Source organism: Ochotona princeps, chromosome 11, assembly GCF_030435755.1.
Source record: "Ochotona princeps isolate mOchPri1 chromosome 11, mOchPri1.hap1, whole genome shotgun sequence".
NCBI classification, from domain to species: domain Eukaryota; kingdom Metazoa; phylum Chordata; class Mammalia; order Lagomorpha; family Ochotonidae; genus Ochotona; species Ochotona princeps.
The window spans coordinates 11,532,279-11,558,383 of record NC_080842.1 but is presented as its reverse complement, the minus strand read 5'-3'; the positions used below and the strand labels follow the sequence as shown (position 1 = coordinate 11,558,383).

Here is a 26,105-nt window from a genome sequence, read left to right as displayed (position 1 = left end):
AAAGGTTCTGTGCCTTCTGATGATGGTGCTGGATGGTGGGTAGTGGATATTGACAGAAGAAGGATTTCGTGGTGGGCCAGGAAGGGCAGAGAGCTGCCCTTCCACGGAATGCAGGACATGCCCACTAGTCCTACCTCCCGAACACTGTAACTGGATGATGTTTTCAAGGTCTTGGTCCTATCAACTTACAATTTTAGAACTTTTACATCCTCTATGTGTTCATGAGCCAAATCTCATTCAAGCCATAACATGGTCCATTTTCTTTACTTCTTATCTGCTCAGTTCCTACCGAACCAGAGTTCTTGCCATTCCCCTGTAATTAATTTCCCAGGACCACTGTAATGGAGTGTGTCAGACTGGGTGGCTTAAGCAAGAGAAATTTATGATCTCACAGTTCTGGCAACTGTAAGTTCAAGATTAAAGTGTCAGCAGTGTTAGTTCCTCATGAGGGCCACAAAGGAGAATAACATTCCATGCTTCTCTTTCTAGCTTCTGGCATTTTCCTAGACGTCTTTGGCATTCCTTGGCTCTGCTAAATTACCCTTTATCCACATGACATTCTCCCTAAGAGTATGTCTTTGCTAATATCTTTTCCTGTTTTGTAAGGGCATCTGTCATGTTGGATAGAGGGTGTACCCTGTTCTACCACGACTTCATCCGGACTCTAACCACATCTACAATGACCCTATTTCCAATGGTGAGCATATTCTATCATCTTGGGACTAAGACTTCAAGGATATAGACAGAGTTCAATCTATAACACTTTTCAAGCATGAAATATTCTGTGTTTTCAATTCCAGATGCTGCAGCATTGAGTGATTCTTCCTTTACTTCTTCATAATGAATTTCTATCCAACTTTTAAGATCTTCTCAAATATAAAGTCTTTGTAATACCATTTATGAATTGTCCTAGATACTCAGTTACCATTCACAACACAGAGAGCCGGCTTCCTAATGGCATAGCCCTGCCTACATGTGCAGCTGTAATTTATTATCTTTCTGAAAACAGTAAGTTGTTCAAGGTCTGTATCCATGTCTTTCTCTTCCCTATTTTTTAGTGTTATCACAGTTTCTGACATTTAGTAAGTGCTCAGTAAAAGTGGCTGAATAACTGAGACATTTTCCTAAATCTGATTACAGGTCTTCCAATTTTATAGCAAAATGCAAGATTACTGAAAATAAAGTATCATAATACATAAGGTCAATATTAAAATTTTTTGAGGAGCTGGGCTATTCTTGAGGCCTGCCACCTCACCATGGGTCCTGTTTGCTATTTCCACAGGTTCATTCCAGTTAGAATACAAAGGAAAGCCCTGGTACCATGTCTTAAGGTGGGTGAAAGTATAATGATAAAGACACAAGACCATTGAGTAGAATCTCTGCACTGGAAACTCTTGGGAAAATGCAATTTTGAATCCTATCAGTGCTTCTCAGACGCAAGTCATTTAGCAGTCACAAACAGCTGCACCGTACTGCAGTTCAGGATTCTTAGAGCATCTCCGTTCCTGTCACTACAATGGATAAATGAGTTTCTACAAGGAAGAAAGTAGAAACAGCTCTTACACTTTTACTCAAGCAGTTGCTTAAAATCCTTACCTCCAGCGTCTCCATCACAGCCAGCTGTGTTACGTGCTAATTCTAAACCTGGTGATTTGCAAGCCCATAGTAAGAACTCTGAACTACTTTATAAATGTTTTCATTAAAATTTGCACTACTGTTGTGAAATAAGTACATGGCTAATGCTAAGTTGTTCATTTTTCTGGGTGGGATCATGAGCTATTGAGTTTAGTCTACACAGAAAATACAATGATTTAGTATTATACAAGAGTGATAATGTGACTGCAAAGTAATGCGGCTTACTATTTTAGCAGACATTCTAGAAATATCACATGAGCATTTAAAACACAAATAAAAGAAATTTATTTCAATGTGGCTGTCATTTTCAGTACCTTGTTTCAGTCAGCTTTAGGGATGGAAATACTTCATTTTTTGCATTTAAGGAGTGCTCAAGAGACATCTAAAGCCAAGGCTAAATACATTGGGTGGATCCATGGCTCAGCTGAGGTTGGGATTGAAAATAAAAATGATTTTTTTTCATGCATGGCTTCAACTCCGGCGCAACTGACTTTTGAGATTATAGGTACAGACAGGTTAAGTAACTTGTCCAAAGTTACATAACTAGGAAATGCCACCTTTCGTATGGAAGATACCACGAAGTATTATTTTTTAAAAAAAGAACGTACCTCAAAACTTCTCAGAAAAACTTTTGAAACCACTCTGCTCCTTCCAGTGGATGCTTGAAAAGGTGTTCTATGAGTTCCTTACAGTAATGAAATAAACCCAGGGAAGGGGGAGGGATTTTCGCAGGCTGAAGGCAGGTGCACTGTTGAGCCAGAGGGGTGTGCAGCACAGGGAGGAGAGTTTGAGCCTGGCTGCCCACTGCTGGAGTCCTGCTCTGTCCTTCCTGCTCTCCTCTGTAGAAACATGAACAAGGATCCAAGAGCACCCGTTAACAGAGACAACCATGTCTTGGTCTACTCCTGAAGCTAATTATCAGCCTGCACAAAGATTCTACTCTTGTTCAGCAACTGCTCAGACTAAACCTACTTTCATGACACTGGATGCTGGAAGTAATTCTAAAACAGAAAGGATAGCAGGCTCAGAGCAAAAATGACTCAGGCAGTAACACAGTATTCTGATAGTAGAGTGGGACTCATCTGGAGAGCTCTCGCCAAGGTAGTGTGCTCTGAATTCATTTGCCTATCTTTGTCCTGTGAGGGCTGCAGTGGTCCTGTCTTAGGCCCTGAAGTTTTGGCAGAAATTGTGTAATCTTTATGATCTTTCAATAAAGCAAAAATTGTTCACATCTGGATTCTCACAGAGTCTATTCACTTATAACCAAGTTAAGCCATAGTTAAGTCAAAGTGTATACAGTGGGCCTACCTGACATCCATTAAGGTCAGTGGAGATAAACTACATGGAAATCTATCAACAAGGTAGAGATGCAACATTAGGGATGTGTTAAAATTATACTGTATGGGGGCCCGGTGCAATAGCCTAGCAGCTAAAAGTCACCTTGAATGCCCCGGGATCCCATATGGGCAGCTCCCCGGCAGCTCCACTTCCCATCCAGCTCCCTGCTTGTGACCTGGGAAAGCAGTAGAGGACGGCCCAAAGCCTTGGGACCCTGTACCCGTGTGGGACATCTGGAGGAAGTTCCTGGCTTCTGGCTTCAGATCAGCATAGCACTGGCCATTGCAGTCACTTTAACTTAGTGGTTAAAGTGCTCACCTTGAACATGCACCAGTGCAGGCCCAGGTCTCCCAAGGATTAACTCCACAGCTTAGCTTGTTTCTCAGAGCATAACAGGATTGGCAATTTTGACCTGATACATCTAGCCACTGGCTTAACCACAAGTTCCTGCTTCCTATTTGTCAAGTTATCTGCCAAGGGATTGGATAAACACTGGGAGGAACTCAAGGGATTTAGGGTGGCCACTACTGGGAGGAACTCGAAGGATTTAGGGTGGCCACTTGAGGACTGGATAAACACTGGGAGGAGCTAGGCAGAGTATAAAAGAAAGCCTGGAGTTTCAATAAAGATCAATCTATCAATCTATCATCGATCGGCATTCGGTGTACTGCGTGTTGCCTTGTGTTGTCTCACTGCTCAGCTCGGGGTACGTGGCGACGCGGGCGTTGCCAACACACCAGGAACCCATATGGGTGACGGTTCAAATCCTGGCAGCCCCACTTCCCACCCAGCTCCATGCCTGTGGCCTGGGAATGAAGTTGAGGATGGTCCAAAGCTTTGGGACCCTGCATCCACATGGGAGACTCAGAAAAAGCTCCTGGCTTCAGACTGGCTCAGCTCCAGCCGTTGCGTCCTCTTGGGGAGTGAACCATCAGAAACAAGATCTTCCTATCTGTCTCTCCTCCTCTCTGTATATCTGACTTTGAAATAAAAATAAACTTTTAAATAAATAGTACACTGTAAGCCCAAAGTCGCATGATTCTAGAGAACCCATCATGCCATCAGTCTGTTCCTTCCAATCTATCCAGCTTTTTGCATAAAATTTTTTTCTCTTGGGCCTGGCATGATAGCTTAGTGGTTAAAGTGCTTACCTTGAGCACACACTGGGAGCCCATATGGGTGATGGTTCTAATCCTGGCAGCCCTGCTTCCCACCCAGCTCTGTGCCTTTGGTCCAGGAATGCAGTCGAGGACGGCCCAAATCTTTGTGACCCTGCACACACATAGGAGACCCGGAAAAAGTTCCTGGTTTCGGACTGGCTCAGCTCCGAAAGGATAATCAGAAGATTATCCGAAGGATAATCTTCCTCTCTGTCTCTCCTCCTCTCTGTATATCTGCCTTTCCAACAAAAATAAGTAAATCTTTAAAATTTTTTTTCTCTTAAAATCCTGTTGCTGTTTAGGAAATGTCCATGAACACCAATATAAACTTGTGCAGTATAGACTTTCCATATTTCAACAAATGTATTGCATTTTGCTTTATATTTTCACTAGCTGGACTTTGATCTAACTAGGGAGTGTTTGTTGGTCCCAACAGGGCTAATTGATGCACTGATGAGCTTGCTGATGAGATGGTGTGATTTCAGGAGGTACAGTTAGGATTAAAAATCGCTGGACACTTCTCCCATTGACCCCATCTTTCCTGGCAATTTCACATTTAAATCTTGTGAAGGCTGCTACCTTTGTAAGAGACAGGCATGTCAAATGGTTAATGATTGCTGTTCCTTGTAAAGGATTTTCTACATGGCAGATGAGGATCCACCAAACCCAAGGGCATTTGAGGTCAATTAGAAAGCCATCAGCACATACAGAATGGTGTATGTGTTAGGTGAATGTATATATATTTGTAGGAGGAGTGTTTTTGTAAGATCCCAAAAGAAGCCAACTGAACAATTTTCCCACTTACACAAAAATCCAAGAATGATCCGTTTCAGCAAATGAATATTAACTAAGGATAAACAAGATTCCTGCGAACAGCATTGCCTTTATGCTTACAGGGAGGTGTAGAGAACTGTGATCATCACTTCCTTAATGGATCCACATACCAGACATTCTGAATTTTTAGGAGCTAACTAAGTTTCAAATATTCTCTTCCATTTTCACGCTGATAGTCTCATATCTGTGGAGTTGCGTGTCCACATTATTGCTGTAGAATCTGCAGGAAAAATTCACCTTGACGATCTTGATAAGTGAGTTACCTACTGAGAAAGCCAAATCATTTGGGAGTTTTGCCTAGTGACTCTGCAGTCAGTGGAAAAGAAATGCTTCCACTAGAATAAGGCCACCAGGTCCATCACACGTTTCTTTTTCACTTTTTATTTTATCATGCTGGGTTTTTTTTAGAATCAAATTCCTTTGCCGTTGATCTTTATCTATATCACCTTCCAGAAAGCCTGGATAATCGTCCCTGTCCTGTGATGGGGCTTATTTCATCCGAAAGTAAACTCTCCTTCCTGGTACTTAACTGGTATCACTCTGCCTATAAATGCAGAGTGGGTGTCACATTTCACATTCTCAAATGCAGATGTGCAAAGATATGAACATTTTTGTAAAACTGAACTTAATGTAGCTTGTAAGTAGCCATTTCCGCCAGGCAGACAAAAGCCGGCTCATGGCATTTCAGGCAATGTTCATCTTGTTCTGTGACTATTGCATTAGTCACAGAGTTTCTCTACTTTGCTGCTTTTTCCCTGTGTTTTTGGGCAGTAGGGTTCCTGGTTAAGATTATTGTTTATTCATTCACCTCCATGACCAAAAGAATTCAAAGTGGAGGCATAAAAACATGGCTAGGAAAGCAGGATTTATTTAGAGCAAACAAAAGTACATATCCAAGAAATAAGTCAGGCAGCCTGGAGAGAGATAGGGAGGGCGGAGAGAGAGAAGAGAATGAACAATTACAACTAATTACAACTAACACAAAAAGACCTCAAAGGAAAACCTTTCACCAAGAAGAAAAACACCTTAACATAGAAAACTCCCAAACCAAGAAAAGCTCTTCTTCAAGCACATTATGTCTTTATCATCTGCAGACCTAAGGAGGATGTGCCGGCTGAGACCCAGCTGAATGTTCAAAAGGTGCAGGCTTGAGAGAGGCTCAAGCATGTCTTATTTCCTAGGCCTTTTCTCTTTAAAAAAATTTTTTTTTAAATTTATTTGAAAGAGTGTTAGAGTGGTTTACTTCCCAAAGGCCAAAATGGCCATGGATGGGCCAGTCCAAAGCAAGGAGTGAGGACTCCCCTCCAGGTCTCTTACATTGAGGTAGGGGCCATAGCACTTGGGCCATTTTCTGCTGCCTTCCCAGGTGCAGCACCAGGGATGAAAAGTGGAATACCAAGACCCAGCAGCCTTACTGGGTGCCAGCACTGCAAGCAGCAGTGTAACCTGATACATTAGAGGAATGGCCCCTCCATGTTGTTATTGTTTTTAGAACTATGGAAATATCATGGTATCAAGTGCATGATGGGAGTGGTAATGCCCTGCTCATGGTAGCTTTATAATAATGATATCGCAATGACCTAAAGGTCAGTTTATGGTGGGCAGAGGCATATCCTGCAGCTGTGTTAAAAATTTCTTGCAAGCACTGGTTCTGCTTTTTCAACACTGTGGAATTTGTAGCTTCTGCTACACAGAAAGTAGGGATTATGGAAGAAGACATACCGGGATGATGCAGAGAAAGGGAGGCTTGTGTAATGGATGGAAAAGGGCGGGATCACGGTGTTGCACAGAAAAGGCGTTGTCACAAAGTCTGTGCTGGCTGCAGCTGTCCCACAGTGGGTTGGCCGCAGGAATGGGCCCACAGTAGGTCATGCCATAGATGTCAAAATTGCCTGGGGCTGTCAGTGAGCAGACTGCCCAGATCAGCCAGGATTGTCAATCAGCACAAGGTGGTTGATTACCGTGACTTATCACCCTGGAGTCAGGGAGGGCTGGCCCTTCCCCTCAATCACTTGGACTACCACTGAGCCATAGTTGATACTATTCTGTCTGGATGTCCATCTCTGACCCTAACCTGAGACCCCGCTCTGGACCCTGGATGACATCATGCCTCCTCTCAGCTCATTGAACCTGCTAGCCACCTCTGTGTTCTCTTGGGGACCCTAGGGAATACTCACCTGCATTTTCCATACCTCACTGGATGCTCAGACTGATGTGCTACTGCCCAAGTACATACCCTCGCTTTGGATGAGTTGGCTGCTTTACTTCTAGGCTTGCAATTTCCCAGGCTTCACTCCAGTAGACCAAAGTGCCTTCCCCCCAACTCCTGCCCCTCCAAAATCTATTATTTCTGCCAGTGCTTACAGGATCCAGCCTCAGCTGCAGCTGGATTCTGAGGCACCTGCCAGTTATTCCTGCTGCTGTGCTTCTTCCTTTTAACTCTGATTTCATCTTTGTCTCCTGCAGGCAGGAAGTTGTTCTTGGATCATTATTCACAGTTGCCTTCTTTCCCACTCAAAGCTTGAACACTTGGTCAGGAGTCCTCAATGGCTGTCAGTCTTTGGAGCTTGGTAAATCTCTTTTTTATCAGAAATTCCAGTTCATACTGCAGAAGCATTTGCATTTATGGAGTGCATTTCTGTCATTTTCAAGATTGATTTGATGGTAGTGATTTAGTAACAATTTTTCTGTTTCTGCTTTTTCTCACCTTCCATGGGACTGGTGCCTCAAGAAGCTAACTGTGGCTTTCTTGGAGGCTTCCAGAAGATTTAACCCCTCATCATTACTTTCAATTGTATTTCAAGGCTTGTTCTCAAGAAAGTCATTACAAAATAGATCATTTAATCATCTTTGTATATACATTTATCACTCCACTTATTAATTTGCCAAAGTCACTTACTTAAAGGATCATGCCCCCATGACAGATAAAACACAAGAATGACAAGTAAGGAGGTGAATGTATTCAGGCTATGCTACCAGGGAGACAATTCTCAATGAAAGGAAGCAAACCAGGAGTTTCAAGAGGAAGTTCAACAAGTGAGTCACAAGGAAGGATGGAATGCAACAATATGATGTTTGAGAAGCAGGTGGAGGTGTCCTTCCAGCGGAATTTTCAAAGGTGGGATAAATCAGAACCCATGGTTGGCAATTATTCTATGGTGAAGTTCAATACTGCCGGTACTCCCTTTTGGTTCAACAACAATGTCCTTCCTCATCATTCTATAATCAGTTGACTTGCTCAGATATGTTAGAAATTATCTCTTACTAAAGCAAAGTCTAAATACAAACCCTTTCGGTAAAATCTTATCCATAAACCTGTCAATCCACAGCTGATAAATAAGATTTATATTCCATGAATTTTCTACAAGCATTTAAGCGTAATCCAACACAATAATAGTCAGTCAATTTGCTTTAAGACAAACTCACTCAATTTTCCTCCATCAGAAAGTATTGTGGGCCCATGGCAGCCTAGTGGCTAAAGCTGTTGCCTTGAGTATATAGTTGCAGGTTCTAATTCTGGCTGCCCTGTTCCCATCCAGCTCCCTGCTTGTCGCCTGGGAAAGTAGTCGAGGACGGCCCAAAGCCTTGGGACCCTGCACGCTCATGGGAGACCTAGAAGAGGCTCTTGGCTCCTGGCTTCAGATCAGTGCAGCTCCAGCCATTGTGGCCGCTTGGGGAGTGAATCAGCGAATGGAAGATTTTCCTCTCTTCTGTCTTTGCTCTCTGTATATCTGCCTTTCCAAAAAAATAAATAAATCTTTTTTTTTTAAAGTGTTGTGCAGGGACCCGGTGTGTCAGTGGCTAAAGCCCTGAACTTGCACGAATCAGGATCCCATACAGGCGCCGGTTCATAGCACAGCTACTCCATTTCTTTCTTTTTTTTTTTTAAAGATTTATTTATTTTTATTACAAAGTCAGATATACAAGAGGAGGAGAGACAGACAGGAAGATCTTCCGTCCAGTGATTCACTCCCCAAGTGAGCCACAACAGGCCAGTGCGCGCCGATCCGAAACCAGGAACCAGGAACCTCTTCCAGGTCTCCCAAGTGGGTGCAGGGTCCCAAAGCTTTGGGCCGTCCTCAACTGCTTTCCCAGGCCACAAGCAGGGAGCTGGATGGGAAGTGGAGCAGCCGGGATTAGAACCGGCGCCAATATGGGATCCCGGGGCATTCAAGGCGAGGACTTTAGCCGCTAGGCCACGCTGCCAGGCCCTACTCCATCTCTAATCTAGCGCCCTGCTTGTGGCCTGAAAAAGCAGTCAAGGATGACCCAGGACTTTGGGGCCTTGCATCTGAGTGGGAGACAAGGAAGAAGCTCCTAGCTCCTGGCTTCAGATCCGCTTAACTCCAGCTGTTGGGGTCACTTGGGGAGTGAAGCAGCAGATGGAAGATCTTTCAGTCTCTGCTTCTCTCTGTAAATCTTACTTTCCAATTAATTAATTAATATTTTACAAGAAAGTATTGTATAAATCTCATCCACAGTTATATGTCTCTATTACTATTGCCTCCAGTAGAATCTCATTCACCCTTATTTATTTAGCCACAGAGACATTTTAGCAAAAACAAAACAAAACAAAATCTCAGTCTGTTAATACCACTACATTTTAATAGACAAGCTGAACTCATAAAAATACATCTTACAACATTCTATAGTTACAGATGTCTCTCACAGTGCAATTTTTCAAAGTAATAAAAATGAACATACTACTAGGCTAAAAGGCCCACTTTCCATACTGAAGTTTCTGGGTTGGTATCAGCTTCTGATTCCCTCTTCCTGTTCATTCAGACCCTGGGAGGCAGTGATGAGGATTCAAGTGGTTTGCGTTCCAAACTTCTGACTTGGACCTCAAGTCCAGCCCATGTGAGTATATGGTGAGTGAACCAGTGGGTCTTATTTAGTTCAATACAATTTATGATCTTAAACATTGCCAAACTTCCATATCAGTACTAGCTTAATTAATCACTAATCCTGGGTAAATTTACACAAACACTATCAAATATATAACACGTCAATGTGCAAACTTAACCCTGATTAATTCTGAAGAGATGTAACTGAGCCTTAAATATTAAACTAATGTTGTTTGCAAAAGCTTTATCTAAATTATGTGAGGTTTTATTCCTAAAACATATTTAAATTAGTTTTTGTAAAAGCATTTTTCCATCTAGCACACTGACAATGTTGAAAATTCAATTTTTAAAATTTCTGGTAATTTTAGGAACATTCAAGATGTTTAAGGATATATTCATAAATAAATAAGAAAGGAGCTCTATTGATTTATTTGCCTAATTTGGTGATGCCACCTTGAGGTAGAGAAATACACCGTGTTCACACAATCAGAGGTAAATTATAAATCCATGCCAAAAGAGAGCGAGCTTTCAGTTTCAGTTCTAAAGTTTCTGCCACAGGCTAAGCATAAACATATTCATAAAACTCACTAGAGTTAGCATCAAAGAGCTGTCCTTTTACGTGGATGTAAGTCCTTCACCTATTGGACCTCAACATAGACCAGTACACTGACAAAAAGGACCAACACACTAAACAAAGCCAGAACAGGAAATGAAGCTAGCCCTCAAAAGAGGCCAGTCAGATGCTTGCCTTCCTACTCACGGATGTGGGTCAAGAGCACAGGGGTATGGCGCACAGAGCAGGGAGTCAGATCCACACCTGGGTTCCCAGAGAGCCAGCCAGAAACTGAACACCAAGGGCTCCAGGAAACTTCTATGCACCTAGACAGGATAAACAAGGATCTGAAAGTAAGATGTGGTCCTATACAAGCCATGGCACCAAAGCGGCTGAAGACACATGTCCTGGGAAACGCAGCGCTAGCTACGGCAATGGGCAGGTCCTTCATCAGTGAGGAGGAAGTCAAGGAGAGAAAACCTGGGGTTGAACTGAGGCAAGGGCACTGGAATAACGTGCTCTGAGGAGTATCCTGGCAAATGTGAGGACAGCGTGGTGCTTTGTGACCAGCCCTTCTTGGAATGACTGCGAGACTTCTGAGCTGCAAAATTCCAGGGTTCAAAGTTTCACACCATCACACCCTTCCTCTACTACATACATCTCAAGTGGTATAGGGTCTTGGGAGCAGGAGCCATGTGAGGCCACAGACACAGGCAGGTTGGAGGTTATTTAACTGGTTTTTTTATTGCACTGAAATGAGAACCATTTATCTTCCATAACTTCACCTGCTGTGTAACTCTATGACGTGAGGGAAGCTATTTAACTTTTTGTGTGTTTTGCGTGTCTTTCACGTATTTTTCCTACTCAGCAAAACTAGGAGTTTGTAAGCAGGTGCAATGGCAGCTTAACCTGCCCCAACATCTCACCTTTGTTGCCCTTAAACCATTTCTCATATTTATCAAGTATTTCATATTTATTAAGCACCTTTCTTTCAAACATATTTTCCCCAAAGCTACTGAGACAATAATAGCTTACATGCCTAAATAAAGGAAGAAAAAAATTTGACTGCTCCATATTTGATTTTTTGTCCTCCTAGATTTTGTAATTCATCATCCTTTCTTGGTGTATTTTTTTCTTTTTATTTATATGACACACAAATATAAAACCTAGAAAAAAGTGGGGAAAAAAGGCTTAGGTAAAGCTCACCTGAATAATAATTGCTATCAAAATATATTTTAAGGGGGCGTTATTTTGTAAGCTGTGGCATCTGCTGTCTGGTTAGATTACACTGACAGTAAAAAATAACCTCTTGTTAAGTGTTCTAAAGGCATTTAATCATTCTAAAAGAAAATTCATTTCTAACTTTCTGCAAAGATTATATCTGGTGGTAAACACGTGCAAATCTTTGTGGATAAATGATTGAAAGCAAATCACTTTTGATAAAACGTTGCCCATATTTACTGATTCTTTTCGAACTCGGGTATTACAGACAAAGGGACGACACTCTTCTCTCCCTTCTGCAAATCTGCCCTTTTTGTAGTGGTCCAGGGCTTCGCTTCACTATTTTCTTCAGGTTTCAACTTCTGCAACCTCTGGACTCTTTCAGGCAAAGCAGAAACACATTCTGTTTCTTTACTCCCAGTATTCATCTTGCTCTGCCATGGCTGTTGCTAGCATAGTCTCAAAAAAACTCTCTTCCATTTCACCGACAACTGGGAGGTAGGTGATGAGAGCTCTCGGGAATATCTGAGCTTTTCAGGAGTCTGGCAGAGCTCCCAGATACGCACAACTGGAGAGCAACTCGGTGGGGCTCACTGCTCTTCTGTTTTCTAGCAGTTTCCCACTGTAACTGAAAGAGAAGCACAGCATGTAAACACAGAGCCAACGGTATACACACTTACATCACACTTACTAATTGTATTTCAGAAGGTAATCATACATGTGTCATTCAAACATCAAAAGCTTTTCATTAATTAACTCAGTGTTAGTCCAAGGTGTTATGTTCCTTAAGAATCTCAGATGTTACGTCCAACCTGATACACTTTGAGATATGATTTACTGATGATAGAGAAAGGATATCAAAATTGCCTCTCAATTAAACGCAAATCAATATTTTCATAGTCTTAAATATTATGCTGCGGCAATATTAGCTTTTTCCTTGATAAATAATCCAATACAGATTATCCAGAAAGTTCAGGTTAATTAGCTTCTTCATGAGAAAATGAATCCTAATCTTATACAAATAAAATGTATTCTGTATTATATTCCCTGCTGACAAAATCAAGAGAAAAAGATATAGCTGAAGTATTATTCTTTCTTAGACCCAAATTATTAAACCACAAGTGATTAAATTTCAATCTTGTGGACTTGTATTTGTGTTTCTATAGAAATAATTTTATTAAAATTCTAGCAGATTTCAAAATTTAATTTTCTTATTTTTCATAAATTTTAGAAATAGCATCCATCAACTAATAAAATAGAATTCATTTAAAATAAAAAAAATCTGTAAATCATGTCTCAGTGTATTCTAGAGTAAATTCCTTGGAATTTCTAACCATTCATCATATTCTACATATTTTTTCTTATTTTCCTTTTAAATAAACGAAGAAATGCTAAGAAATGCTAAGAAAAATAAAATGATAAGATCATGGTTTAATTTCTTCTCTGTGGGTAGCAAAGTATTTCATATTCAAGGCTGAGAGGACAGCCTTCCTGCACTACACACACACACACACACACACACACACACACAGCTCCAGATTAGCCCAACAAGGAAACACACAAATGTCTCATCCAGAAGTCAAAGGGTTTCTCTTTCCCCAATGGAAAAAGGATTCTTAACTGACCGGGCTCACAGAGAAACAGGCAAAACAGGCACAAGACCCACAGGCTGAACCTGTCTGTGCTCTTTTGTGTTGCCCAACATGACACCTGAAACTAAGTAACACAAGGAAAGGAGATTTACGTTGGCTCCTGGTTCTGAAGACTGGAAAGGCCAGGATCCAAAGGCCACCAAGGTCAGCTTCAGTGAGGTTCCTAGTGGCCTCTGGCCTTACATGAGAGGAGCGTGCAGGGAGGAGAATGCAAAGAGGAAGGTAACTTCTCACCTGATGAGGTACCCACTCTCAGAGGAACTGCCTCAATTCCTTCACGAAGGAGGAGCCACATGACAAAGAATACGGTTATCCCAAATGGTATTTAATTACTGTGCCAAATGTCTTACCCCAAACTGTGCATAATTGAGTAAACAGAATTAATAGACAGTGTGGAGAAAACCTGGAGTTAGCAGATTAAAATATGTATTGCTGGGCCCAGCACGGTGAAGTGGCTAAAGTCCTCGCCTTGCACCTGCTGGGATCCCAAATGGGTGTTGGTTCTAATCCTGGCAGCCCTACTTCCCATCCAACTCCCTGCCCGTGGCCTGGGTAAAGCATTCGAGAACGGCCCAAAGCCTGGAAGAAGCTACTGGATCCTGCTTCAGATCAGCTCAGCTCAGACCATTGAGGCCACTTAGGGAGTGAATCAACAGACAAAAGATCTTCCTCTCTGTCCCTCCTCCTCTCTGCACATCTGACTTTTCAATAAAAATAAATAAATATTTAAAAAAATATGTATTGCCATTAATGGCAGCAACAAAACTACAGCACCAAGTTAATGGGCTCAAAGGGCCCCATTCTCCAGAAACATCTACATATATTTATCTACATATAGATACATATTTTTTCTTTTACAAAATAAATATATTTGAGAGTCAAAGAAAGAAAAAGGGTGCACTCTCATTCACTGGTTCACTGTCCACATGATAGCTAAAGCTGGGTCTGGGCCAGGGCTGGCTCCAGGAATATAATCCTGGGCTCCCATGTGGGCCACAGAAACTTAATTATTGGAATTATCACTGCTTCTTTTCCATGGTTGTCTTTAGTAGGAAGCATGAGCCATGTGCTAGAGCCAGAAATCAAACTTACACATTCTGCTATGGGATATCAGCATCTTAATTAGAGTATTTATTGTTAGATTAGCCACTCACTGCCAACAATGTGTTTCTTTGGTTATGTCTGGTGAGTTTCTGGATAAGTTTGGTGCAACACAACTGTGTATTATATTTCTCAATTTTTTTTCAATTTTAAATGAAAGATTTTAAGCAGGTGTGAAGTGAAAAGGATAGTGTCAGGAAACCTGTGTGCCCTTGGATGAGCGTTCGCAGTTGCCACTCAGGGCAATTTTCCTCTGTCAAGTTCATGCGCAAGTCCCTTTCTTCCCGCTTGGTCTCTTCTACTTCTTTTCCCTAACATCCATAACTCCATGTATAACTGCAAGATAGAACTCTTCTAAATATATGATATGATAATGGAATCCCAACTTTTTTGTTTTTATTTTCCAGAGTCAGTTCATACTGATAAATATCCATAATACCAGCAAAACTCGAAATGTCACTAACTGGCATATTTATAGATGGTTGAATCAGAATTCATACTCATTTCCATATTTTTGCTGTTATGTCAATAAACATTCGTTTTGTTACAACACACATTTGTTGATGTATCTTTTAAGTCTTTTTAAATCAATAGGTTTCATGTCTCTTATACACTATTCTATATAAATATCTTTATGAATTAAGATATTATTTCTACTAAATATATTATTCATATCTTTTATTCAAGATACCTGGTAATTGATACTTTAAATGTTTCTGGAGACTAGATTTTGCTAATTGTTATCACTGGAAGTTTGAGTAACATTCTTCTCTTTGCCCCATGCTTTTCAAGTAACTATATTTACATATGTAATCAGGTCTAATTTAAAAATACAAAATAACGTGTGTGTGTGTGTGTGTGTTCTTGATGACGCAGGTGGGGAGAGAAATCTTTTGTTATGTGGTTTTTCCACATGGTTACAACAACCAGGGCTAGGCTTAGTTGAAACTGAGAGCCTAGGACCTCAGTCCAGGTGTCCCACTCAGCTGTTGCCTTGTGGGTGTTCATGAGCTTGAAGTTGGAAGCAGGGGTAGGGCAGGCACTTGAGTCTAGGCACTCTGGGATGGGATGCCAGCATCTTCAGTGGCATCCTAATGACTGTGACAACTGTCCTATAGAGTTAGTTTTGATGTGCTGGAAAGAATTCTTTATAGTAGAGCTGTGTAGGGCCTGGCGGCATGGCCTAGTGGCTAAAGTCCTCGCCTTGAACGGCCCAGGATCCCATATGGGTGCCGGTTCTAATCCCGGCAGCTCCACCCCCCATCCAGCTCCCTGCTTGTGGCCTGGGAAAGCAGTCGAGGACGGCCCAAGGCCTTGGGACCCTGCACCCGCGTGGGAGACCTGGAAGAGGTTCCTGGTTCCCGGCTTCGGATCGGCGCGACACCGGCCATTGCGGCTCACTTGGGTAGTGAATCATCGGAAGGAAGATCTTCCTGTCTGTCTCTCCTCCTCTCTGTATATCTGACTTTGTAATAATTAAAATCTTAAAAAAATAGTAGAGCTGTGTATCTTTTTCAAAGACTATACTTTTTGTCTTTTTTGATTGATCATTCAGTTCAGGTATTGTCAGCAGTATGCTCATTATTAAGCTCCCTCTGAGCACATTATGTAATAGTTCTAGATTGGTGATCAATTCCTAGATCACAGGAACTGTAAAAGTCATTCATCAGGGGTTGTAAAATGGAGATATTCTACAATTCCCTTATGCTTTATCAGACGGGATGCTTCTACTTTAAAAATGGCAGGTGTTCAACAAGGAGATGGCATAATCCAAGTTAAACTTAAAGAGAATGAATCTGATATTGATTTGAAAAATGAGGCAGAAAGTAGGATTTCAAAGACATACTTCAAGATTGCTACGCGTTGTCTGAGAAGTAACGAATGACCTCCAAGCAGTAATAATGGAAAGAAGAAACTTTTGTTTTTTTGAAGAAGCACTTCATGAAATTACAGCTGGCAATTTTTGACAATGACAGAAAGATCGAAGAAGCTGATATCTGGGAAGATATTGATGCCACCAACAGTGACAGAGGACTCCTGGCTTGGGGAAGGAGAGATGGTGGGCATTGTGGTATCTGTTTTTGTCTTCTTGCTAAAGTAGGTATTCTTTTGCGCTGGGTTTTTTTTTTTTTCCTATTGCTTTGGGGACTCCGATTTGAAAAGCTTCATGGTGGTATCAGTCAACCCCTTCAGGGAGCCCCTTCATGATCTAGTATTTCACACCATCTGGAAGTGGAAATATTTACCCGGCAACTAACCAGAATTTTTATTCCATACATTTGTCTCTCTGAACTGCAAACACAGTCATTTCACAGGTTTATAGTGAGCAGAACTCTAATTTTTTGTTTTGTTTTAGTGAACATTGGGATGACCAAGCTAATTTAGAATTCAGATGGTTGTCTCAGAGTGTGTTTTAAATACATAAGCCAAGGTATTTTATTCTACGTAGTGCCCTAATTAACCTTTGTTCCGTCCCTATTGCGTTCTTTAGCTACTGAGCTGTCACTTCTAAGCCTGCCCTCCAGGGTGGGGAACTTCTATGAACAGCCTTCAGTTTCATGGGTCTTTGCCCTTAAATCACTCTTATTTTATCATTACATGTAATTCTGATCTTTGTTAACTCCAATGAGTTGATCTGTGGTATTCTCATATCATAGTGTACACGCGTATTCAGGATCACAGATTAAACATATCATAGACATTTGAAAAGAGGTTTTTCCCTTTTTGCTGCATCGAGTCACCAGCCGTTGGCCTTCCTTGCACTTCCAATTGAATCCTTAATTTCTTCATGTGTATCAGTGTTCTCTGACACTAGAAAAGTCACTTGGAACCTAAGACCACAACATTCAGAAATGAGGAAATAATTTACTTCTGTTTTGTTCTCCTGGTACTATTGCTTGGTTGTGTCAATAGAGAAATTTCATTCCAATTATGTCACATCACAAGTAATAGGCCTTTCCTTAAATTCTTTATCCAAATCTGTTTTTTAAAAACGGAACTTTAAAAGAATGCACCAACAGAGTTAGATACACAAAATAATCTTATCTAGAGACTTGTTTGAAAAGTCAAGAAACCCTTTTTAACAATGGGTAACAGCCCCCTAACGAATCTGTCAAATTATGCATGTTCAATTTCCTTAAAATGTGACAGGAGCCTGGGGATATTCTTGCTTTCAGTTCTAATATTCTCAAAGAAACAATGCAAACACAGTGCAGAGTATCAAGTTATGTCAACCAGTGGGATTTTCGAGAATAAAGAACAGAGTCGGGGATGAATTGGCCACTTACTTTCCAGGGTCATGGCTGCTTCTGAGAAGAATAAGTGTTCATAGAGTAGTAGAGGTGGCTTGCATTTTTGCTCAGTTGGTGCAAACACCTAGTCTTCTATGGCTTCCCAGTCACAGACAGTTAGTTGGGAAGCCGACTTTGATGTCTGCAGCCAGGATGGGCTAGAAAAGAGCCTGCGAACATATGCCACTCACAGCATGACTTGTCAGACTGTGGAGAAACAGCTGGGAGATCTCATGCTCATCTTTCAGAGAATCTGCAAGATAGATTAAGTGACCTTGCCTAAGCTGGATGAACTCCTGCTATCCTAGGCTTTCTAAAAGAACCCAGAGCACCCATAGCAGCTCACAGACAAGTGTCAGACCACGGGACATATGGTATGGGCCTGGCCTCTGGGGGTGGAAATGGGGCACTGTGTTCCTAGTTTCTGCAAAAAATGTGTTAAGAGGAGTCAGATGATGGAGTGAAAATCCATCCAGATTCTCCTTGTCCCTGGCCTGGTAAAGCCGGCACAAAGATTGACAGGGCCTATTTTCAGAACATTGTGCAGTGGGTGGCCTTGAGTCCACTGTCCTTCATGAGTCATTTTAGACATTGCTCCTGAAGAAGTAGTCCTTGGAATGCTCAGAAAAGGATGTGCAAGGAAGAGTAACTCCTGAGCTATTCAGTTCTGCTCATTCAAAAAGGTAAGTTTTTTGGCCTGGCACAATGCCTCAATGGCTAAATTCTCACCTTGCATCCACTGGGATCCCATGTGTGTATGTCCTAGTTGCTCCGCTTTCCATTCAGCTCCCTGCTTGTGGCATGAGAAAGCAGTGGAGGATAGCCCAAAGCCTTGAAACCCTGCACCTGTGTGGGAGACCCAAAGTTGTTCCTGGATTCTGGTTTCAGATCGGTTCAGTTCCAGCCATTACAGTTACGTGGGAAGTGAACCAGTGGACAGAATATTGTTTTCTCTGTCTCTCTCCTTCTTTCTATAAATATGCCTTTACAATAAAAATAAATAAATATTGAAAAAGATGTTTTATCCGTATATAGTACATTTTGATAATTCTTGTCTACTTCTGCTTCTACTTTTTCTTCTCCTTCTGTCACTCTGCCTTTGAAGTAATTAGCTAGCTAAATGAATAAATGCATCTATCTTTAAAAGAAATGAATTACGAAAGCCTAAAAAAAAAATACCAGTGAGGTTAGTGACTTGGGTGTTAACTTGGCTTTTCACAGTGTACTCGAACAGAAAGTTCTGTGATGAAAATGGAAGACCCTCCAGCACTTGTCATGACCTGCTTAACCACAGAGTCTGAAAAGATTGTCTATCCCCAGCAGGTACCTGTTAAGAAGATGCCCTTGAGTACGAAAACGTTGGAAATATTCCAAGGTTTGTCACTCATCCAAAATGAACTGCAGAGACAATTAGCTAAATTTGCCTAATTTGTTGAAATTCACAGCTAGGGTTTTAATTTGCATGTGCAATGGCTGCAGCTGTTCGGCTTTTTAGGGCACATCTAACCTGTAGCATGACATCATCTCTGTAAATAATTTTAGTAACAATGAACTGAAGCAAAATGCCAGCAGCTTCAAAGAATCTGGTGGTCTGTGCCCCAAACTGTACCAGAAAAATAGTCATGGGTCATCCAGGCAAACAGGTTGACCATCTCAGGCCATGCAGAATTCAAGTGTGCACCCACTGCTGGGTTGCTAGAAAGCGATGTTGTGGCATTCGAATGTGAACTATCCTGGATATAAACGGTTTAAATAGCAAGATCTGGTAAGAAGTATTCACTTTGGAAAACACCCAATTTTAGTATTTGTTTGCTTGTTGCTGTAATTACTGTGGAAGTTACACCAATTAAGCAAATAATCACTGTTTATAGAAAGAGAAAATGCAAAAATCATCATTAAATCTAAGAGGGTAATTCTTTGTGTTATAAGAAACCAAGCTGTGCTTGCGGCTATTTTTTTGTTTTGAGTCATTTTGAACAGCTCTCGACACCTCGCTAGGGTATCTCTGACTCACCTGACTCCAGCTTTCTGCTAAAGCAGACCAGGGAGGAAGCAGTGATAGGTTTAGTAATTGGGTCCATGCCATCTCTGTGAGATCCCCCTGGATTTAGTTCCAGCTTCCCAGTTTGGGTGTCCCACCCAGGGCTGTTGCAGGCATTTGAGGAGTGAACCAGTGACTGGCTGCTGTGTCTTTTTTTCTCTCTTTCTCGGTCTGTCTTCTCACTCAAATTTTTAAAACTATACAGACTTATATAGTCAAAAATACATATATATGCATATATACATATCAAGAAAAAAATCTCCCTTTCTTGGAGGGAATCCCTGAAATTTTTCTGTCTTTGAAAATGTTTATAACATAGAGAATTAACGTTTTGATGGTTTTAACCAGAACATCAGGAGAAGTCATAGTTAGTGTCTGTGTAACATTTGTTTATATTCGTTAATGGTGGAGCTTCTCCGCGTTTGTTTTGCTTGTGTTTATGTTCGAATATATGTAAGTCTATGTGAGGTGGTCCAAAAAAACCTTCTGGGAAACTTAACTACAAACATGGATTTGAGGAGGGCGATGTGGTACCACAGGTTAAGTCACTGCTCCTCAAACTTGCACTCCATAATGGAGCACTGATTTGAGTTCTGGCGATTGCACTTGTCAGCCAGCTTCCTGTTAGCAGGCCTGGGAAGGTGGCAAATGATGATCTAAATGCCTAGGTTGCTGCCACCCACAAGGGAGTTGCGAAAGGAATTCTGGGCTCTTGGCTTCAGCCCAGCCCACCAGTCCTGGCTATTGTGGACACTTAAGGAGTGAACCAGCAGCTGCAAGATCTTTTCCTCTGTCTCCCCTTTGCTCTCTGTCACTCTGACTTTCAAGTAAACAAATCATAAAAAGTCTATGTGTTTGGGGCAGACATTTGGACGAGCAGTAAGGACACCACTTGGAATCCCCACAACCCACACTGGAGAACCTGGCTGTGAGTCCCAGGTTCACTCCTCGTTCCAGACTTCTGCTAAAGCCATAGATGATGGTTCAAGTAATTGCATTCTCATTACTCATCTCGGTGACCCATCCTGAGTTCCTGGCTCCTGGTCTCTACCCTGACTTTGGTGAACATCTGGGCAACAAACCTGTGGATTGGGTGATCTCTCTGTCTCTTCCTCTCTCTCTGCTTTTCCAGTAAATACAAAAAAATTAAAAAATAAGACTTTATTTTGCTACAAAAGTTTTAAAAATCAAAGCATGCTATCTTTTTAATCTTCTTAAGACACATTTTTTTACAGATTCTGAGCAAAAATTGGGGATCAAAACAAGTTTTTGTAAAAAAAAATCATGTTAATGCTATGAACTTTCAGAGGTCTCCTCATTCTGTGTATAACTGTCTAAATACACATGCAAATATCGAAGCCATTGTGCAAAAATGAGTGAGTCTCTTGTTCTTCTCCGTGAGTTGCATATACATCTAATTCAACTTGGCTATTAAACCGTTAGGGTTTTGTTGTTGTTGCTGCTGTTATTTTGTTTTATTTGTTTGGTTTCATTACTGACTGCATTAATGTTTAGAAAAGATTAACATTCTAGGTTTTTCTGTAACAAAAATTTTATCAGGTAATCTGAAAAACTGAAACAAGTGTCAGGCAAAATTCTGACACATAGACCATCATTTTTTCAGCTCATTCACATAGCTTGTTTCTAGGATTGCGCAGAAAATGGGGTAATCAACGGTACCAGTTTGCTTAAGGTGATCTCAATGTCAGCAATGAAGCTCCGAATCTGGAAGACCTCAGCCCTAAGAGAACCAGGGCCACTGGTTATCCTACAGGCTGTAGATGCCATGATGACGCATTCCATGACAGTATTACATGAGGTCAAGGGAAAATTCTGAAGCAAGGCACACACAAGCTAATGGTTCACATATTGTGTGACAACCCTCTTGGCTCAGTTGGTCTTGAAGGAGATATGTGGGGCGCCAGCCCTAGGTCCCAAAATCAGAGGTAAATTTGGAGAATTTGCTGGATATGGTCCCTTTCTTCACAAAAGAGTAAAGTATCTTTAAACATCCATTAATCCTGAGAACTCCTCATCCCATTGAAGCATCCATTACACTATCGATTTAGCCATGACATTAACCAAAGGAACCCATCCCTAAAATCCAGTGTGATGTTCTGCACAAGCCTCCAGTCTTTAGTTTTCTGATTACATGTCTGATTAGCAGCCTGTGGAGCAAAATGAACCCTAAGCAGCTATGAGACATTGTATAGGATCAGATTACTGGATCAGTTATAAAAATCCTAAATGTCTCAGGCAATCAGAAGGAAACCTGCAACCTGAGAAGCTGGGGGATTACTGTTTCCTAAGCAGAGAAAAATCTGAAGAGCTACACACTCTCATGTCCATAACAAGGTCAAACCCCAGCAAAAAAGAAAGTTATGATTCTTTCTCTAGAAAAGAGAAAAGTAAACCCATGCCATTCTAGGCAAATGTTGGTCTACCGGAAAGATGACTTGTGCAGTTCTTTCACTATTTCTTCACCAGCACCAGATCACAGCAGTCACCACGTCAATGCACTTGGTATCTCATACATTCTTTTATCCTTTGTTGTAAAGGATGGTTGATCATTCAAGTGTCTCTTCTAGCTCTTGAAAGTGCCCCAATTGCAGATTATTATTCTATTTCAATGTCCTGCTTTACATTCATAAGACATGATTTGCTTTGCTTGTACTTTACCAGACTTTCTAAGTAAGGATTCAGGAGATTGCCGTGTAGCTGGTTCTTCAACCACCCTCTTTTTTCAATTCCTTTGGAAATGGAGGATGATTTCTCTGGAGCAATCCAGAGACGGCTGTGAAGACAGCAGTGTTTCGTGGATGTGTCAGCATCTTCAGTGTATCTAAGTCCTTTCCACTCTCAGCAATGGTGAGCCGACCTCGACCACTGAAAGAGCTCTCCATTCAAACATTGTGTGTGTTTACTTCACATTCAAAGACAGTGTCCTAAATAGTCATTCCCTTGGAATGCAGACCTTACAGCTTTGGCATTAAATTTCTCTAAGTGGAATTTGCTGCACAGATAAAGCACAAAACACAGCAAGTTTTGACTCTGAGGACATTTCCTTTGATAAACCACACTAAAAAAAAGGCTATACAAATAATATAATTTGGTCCCTTGCTTATGGCAGAGCAATTATCTCCACAGTACAAGCTGGAGATACTCACATGCAAAGCAATTCTTTAGGACGTTTCACTCAGTTTCTCAAACTGATGGGCTGCTTGTTCCGACATCTAACTCCACTGAGCCATTGCATCTCAGGGCTCACATCAGAAGACTGGCCCTGCCAGAGAATCGATAAAGGCTGTGTCAGCTTCATTAATGACCAGGAGATTCTGATTGTAGAGTGGAGGAGCTTTAACTATATGGTGGCAATAAACTCCTGAGGAAGAATCTGCAAGGAATAGAATGCGTGTTCAATAAATACTGCCAAGTCAGGGACATGATAGTCATTCACTTTTTGGTAGAGGATCTGGTTGTAAATGCTGGATAAGCAGTGTGGGGTCTGGTGGGACTTGAAAACTATTTCTCTATCTCATGGACCCATCACAATCCTTGAATTAGAAGCTTCTAGCAAAATGCTATGCCAGCTACCTTTAAGAGGATGTGTATCACGTGCTTGGAAAACTGGGTCTTGTTGGAATGAAACCCTGATCAGGCATATGAGAATCCTTCACTGGACAGATGTTCGGGTTGTTGACAGTTCAGATGTTGACAGTTGCTTTAAAAGCAGTGTGAGCCCTTCTTCAGGGTACCTTCCCTGGAAATGATGACTGGCAAGCTTTGAGGGCAGTACATTGATGTCACCATAGGAAGACAGTATGAGCAGATTCAGAGGAAATGAAAGCTGGCCTGTGGACTCCTGTGATATGCTCTCCCTGTTCAAGGGCTCAGCCCTTTGTTTCCTCCTGTTTTGGCAAGTCTAGCCCTCATTCTGCCAGGCTATAACCTTTCGATTCACAAATGTAGCAGCATCACTACAGAGGGAAGTGGCTTGTGCTAGAGGTGGACTTGGCCTATTACACTGCTCACCCAGTGTTGCCCGTTCCCATCAGCTCAGCTCCACCACAGCCAACTGCTCCAAAGCTTTGCTTTTGGCTCCTCTCTGGGTCAAGATGAAGGAAATCCTTTCTGTGTAAGGATTCTTTTAAATGGCATTGGTTAACTTTTAAATGATTCTAAAATATGACCCAGTCATCATTTGTGTTCTTCTTTACTGAATGAGACTCTTGGATCAACCTCTTTCAGTCAGGTTTCCTTTCCTGCCTTCAGACAACCTCGTGTTTCCTGCTTGTTCTCAGAATTGTTGTTGATACCAAAATACATCTTAAACAGAGAACCAACAATGGCAGCCCCATGATTCCACATTTCTCACAACTTCCCAAGTGATGCTAGTTTTGCTGGTTCCATGACCTCGCTTTGAGTATCTAAAGTACAGACAATTATTTCCCAACTTTTCATTTCTTTAAACCTTTAAGAATCCCTCCCCCTTCTCATCATTCTTACTTGGTGACTTTGCTTCTTACTTCATTGCGAAAAGAGAAGCATTTAAGCAGTGTACCACAAACGCACACTCCCCCATCCACCCATGGTCCCCATCCATATTGCTTACTCTGCCTTCCACTCAGCAACTGTAGGGTGAAAACTTGAGCTCAGCTTCAGAACTCTTCCACCCAGCACGCCACACTCCTTCTGCTCTTCCTCATCAAAGCCTGTTTCTTCCTGAATCCTCTCCTCTGCAGTTCTGCTTCATTAATTTTTTCCTGTCTGTAATTGTTTCCAAAATACCATTGTAGTAATCCATTCTCTGCTGCTGATGGTGAAATACCTGAGGCTGGTTGATTTTGAAAACACGAGCTACAACTCTCAGTTCTGGAGATTCAAGAGAATGGCGCCAGTGTCTGCTTGATTCTGGTGAGGGCCTCACAAGAGATGACATCACAATAGTGGGAGGGTGTGTCAAAGGTGATGTCACTTGGAGACACAGGAAGTAACCATCCTCTTGTGAGGACTAACTTAGGATCCCCTAAGATCTATTATAATTTCTTCTGAGAGTAGTGCTCTAGGACGAATTAAATGATATCCGATTAGGTTCCATCTTTTTTTTTTTTTCAGATTTGGCTTATTTTTATGGGAAAGTCAGAGATACAAAGAGAGAAGGAAATAGAAAGGTCTTCTACCTGCTGGTTGACTTTCTAAATGGCCACAACTGTTGGGGTTGGGCCAATCTGAAGCCAAGAGTCAGGAGCTTTTTCCCAGTATTTCACATGTTACAAAGACCCAGCAGTTGAGCTAGCCCCCTTCTACTTTCCCAGGCCACAAACAGGGGCAGCTGGGACTAGACCTGACAGCCACACAGTACAATGGTGCCACAAGCGAAGGTGTATCCTGTTATGCCAGACCTAACCATCTCTTAAACATCGTATTACCTCCTACATTACCACACCAGCAACAAGTGTCCAACAAACCCACCGAAATAACAACACGTACAATAATCTTTATTTTTAGGTATATCTATTTGAAAAGCAGAATGGCAGAGAAAAAGGGAGATGAGTTGGGAAGGGAGGAGAGATCTTTCATCTGCTGGCTCTCTACCTACACAGCCAGGGCTGAGCCAAGCCACGTCAGGGTCCTAGAACTCCATCCGGGTTCTGTCATGTGAGTGGCAGAGATGGAAGTACTGGGGCTGTTATCTTCTGCGTTCTCAGACACATAATCAGGAAGGCTGATCAGAGGCAGGGTAGTTGGGACTCCAGCTGGCATTCTGGTATAGATGATGGCAACACAAGATGTGACTTAACCCTCTGTGCCGTAACAGTGGTCCCAAACACCTTTTATTTTAATATTCAAAGGTGAAGGACTTGGTTTGATTCTATTCTTCACACAAACTCAAATTTCTATACCAATTTGCAAAGTACTATTTTTGTGTGTGTGTGTCCAACTGCATTCTCTCGTAGTCAAGCCACTCCAGCCTCTCAGCTCTTATCATGAGAGTCATACTTCTAAATCCCAAGGTTCATGCTAGGATCCAATTCATTTTTCATCAGCATCTGATAGATTTCTTAACTCCCTTCTTGACACAGCATCTTAGCTTGGTCTTTTAAATACCATGCTTCACTCTCGGTTTTTCTTCTACTTCAGTGGTCCCTCACAGCCTTCCCTTGTCTCTGGCTGCTGAATTCCGTGTTCACACTGCAGTGCTCAATCTCTCTTTCTTTTCTCTATATGCATTTTATGATAATGACTTCTAAAAGTGTGGTTCTAAATGCCATGCATATGCCAAATACATACCTCCAGCTCAAATCCTTAGCCAGAAATCCAAACTCACATATCCAATTTGCTATGCAAGTCTACATCAAGATTTTAAGAACATTCCCAATGTAACAGGTTCCAGACTGAGCTTATGATATTCTTCTATAAATATTTTTCACCT

General features: G+C 41.6%; 1 long non-coding RNA gene across 4 annotated transcripts; it reads right to left on the bottom strand.

Moving 5' to 3' along the window:
- Window positions 1–1,611: 1,611 nt before the first annotated feature.
- Window positions 1,612–24,529, bottom strand: LOC131481359 (uncharacterized). 4 transcript variants are annotated; one of them, XR_009246244.1, is made up of 6 exons: window positions 24,285–24,529; window positions 22,840–22,955; window positions 17,629–17,884; window positions 11,929–12,216; window positions 2,244–2,469; window positions 1,612–1,644 (listed from the first exon to the last, which is right to left on the bottom strand). It is a non-coding gene; the product is annotated as an uncharacterized LOC131481359 (long non-coding RNA). The 4 variants fall into 4 exon arrangements; XR_009246246.1 differs by lacking the exon at window positions 17,629–17,884; XR_009246245.1 differs by lacking the exons at window positions 1,612–1,644; window positions 2,244–2,469 and having other exon boundaries at window positions 11,597–12,216.
- Between the last annotated feature and the right edge of the window lie 1,576 nt (window positions 24,530–26,105).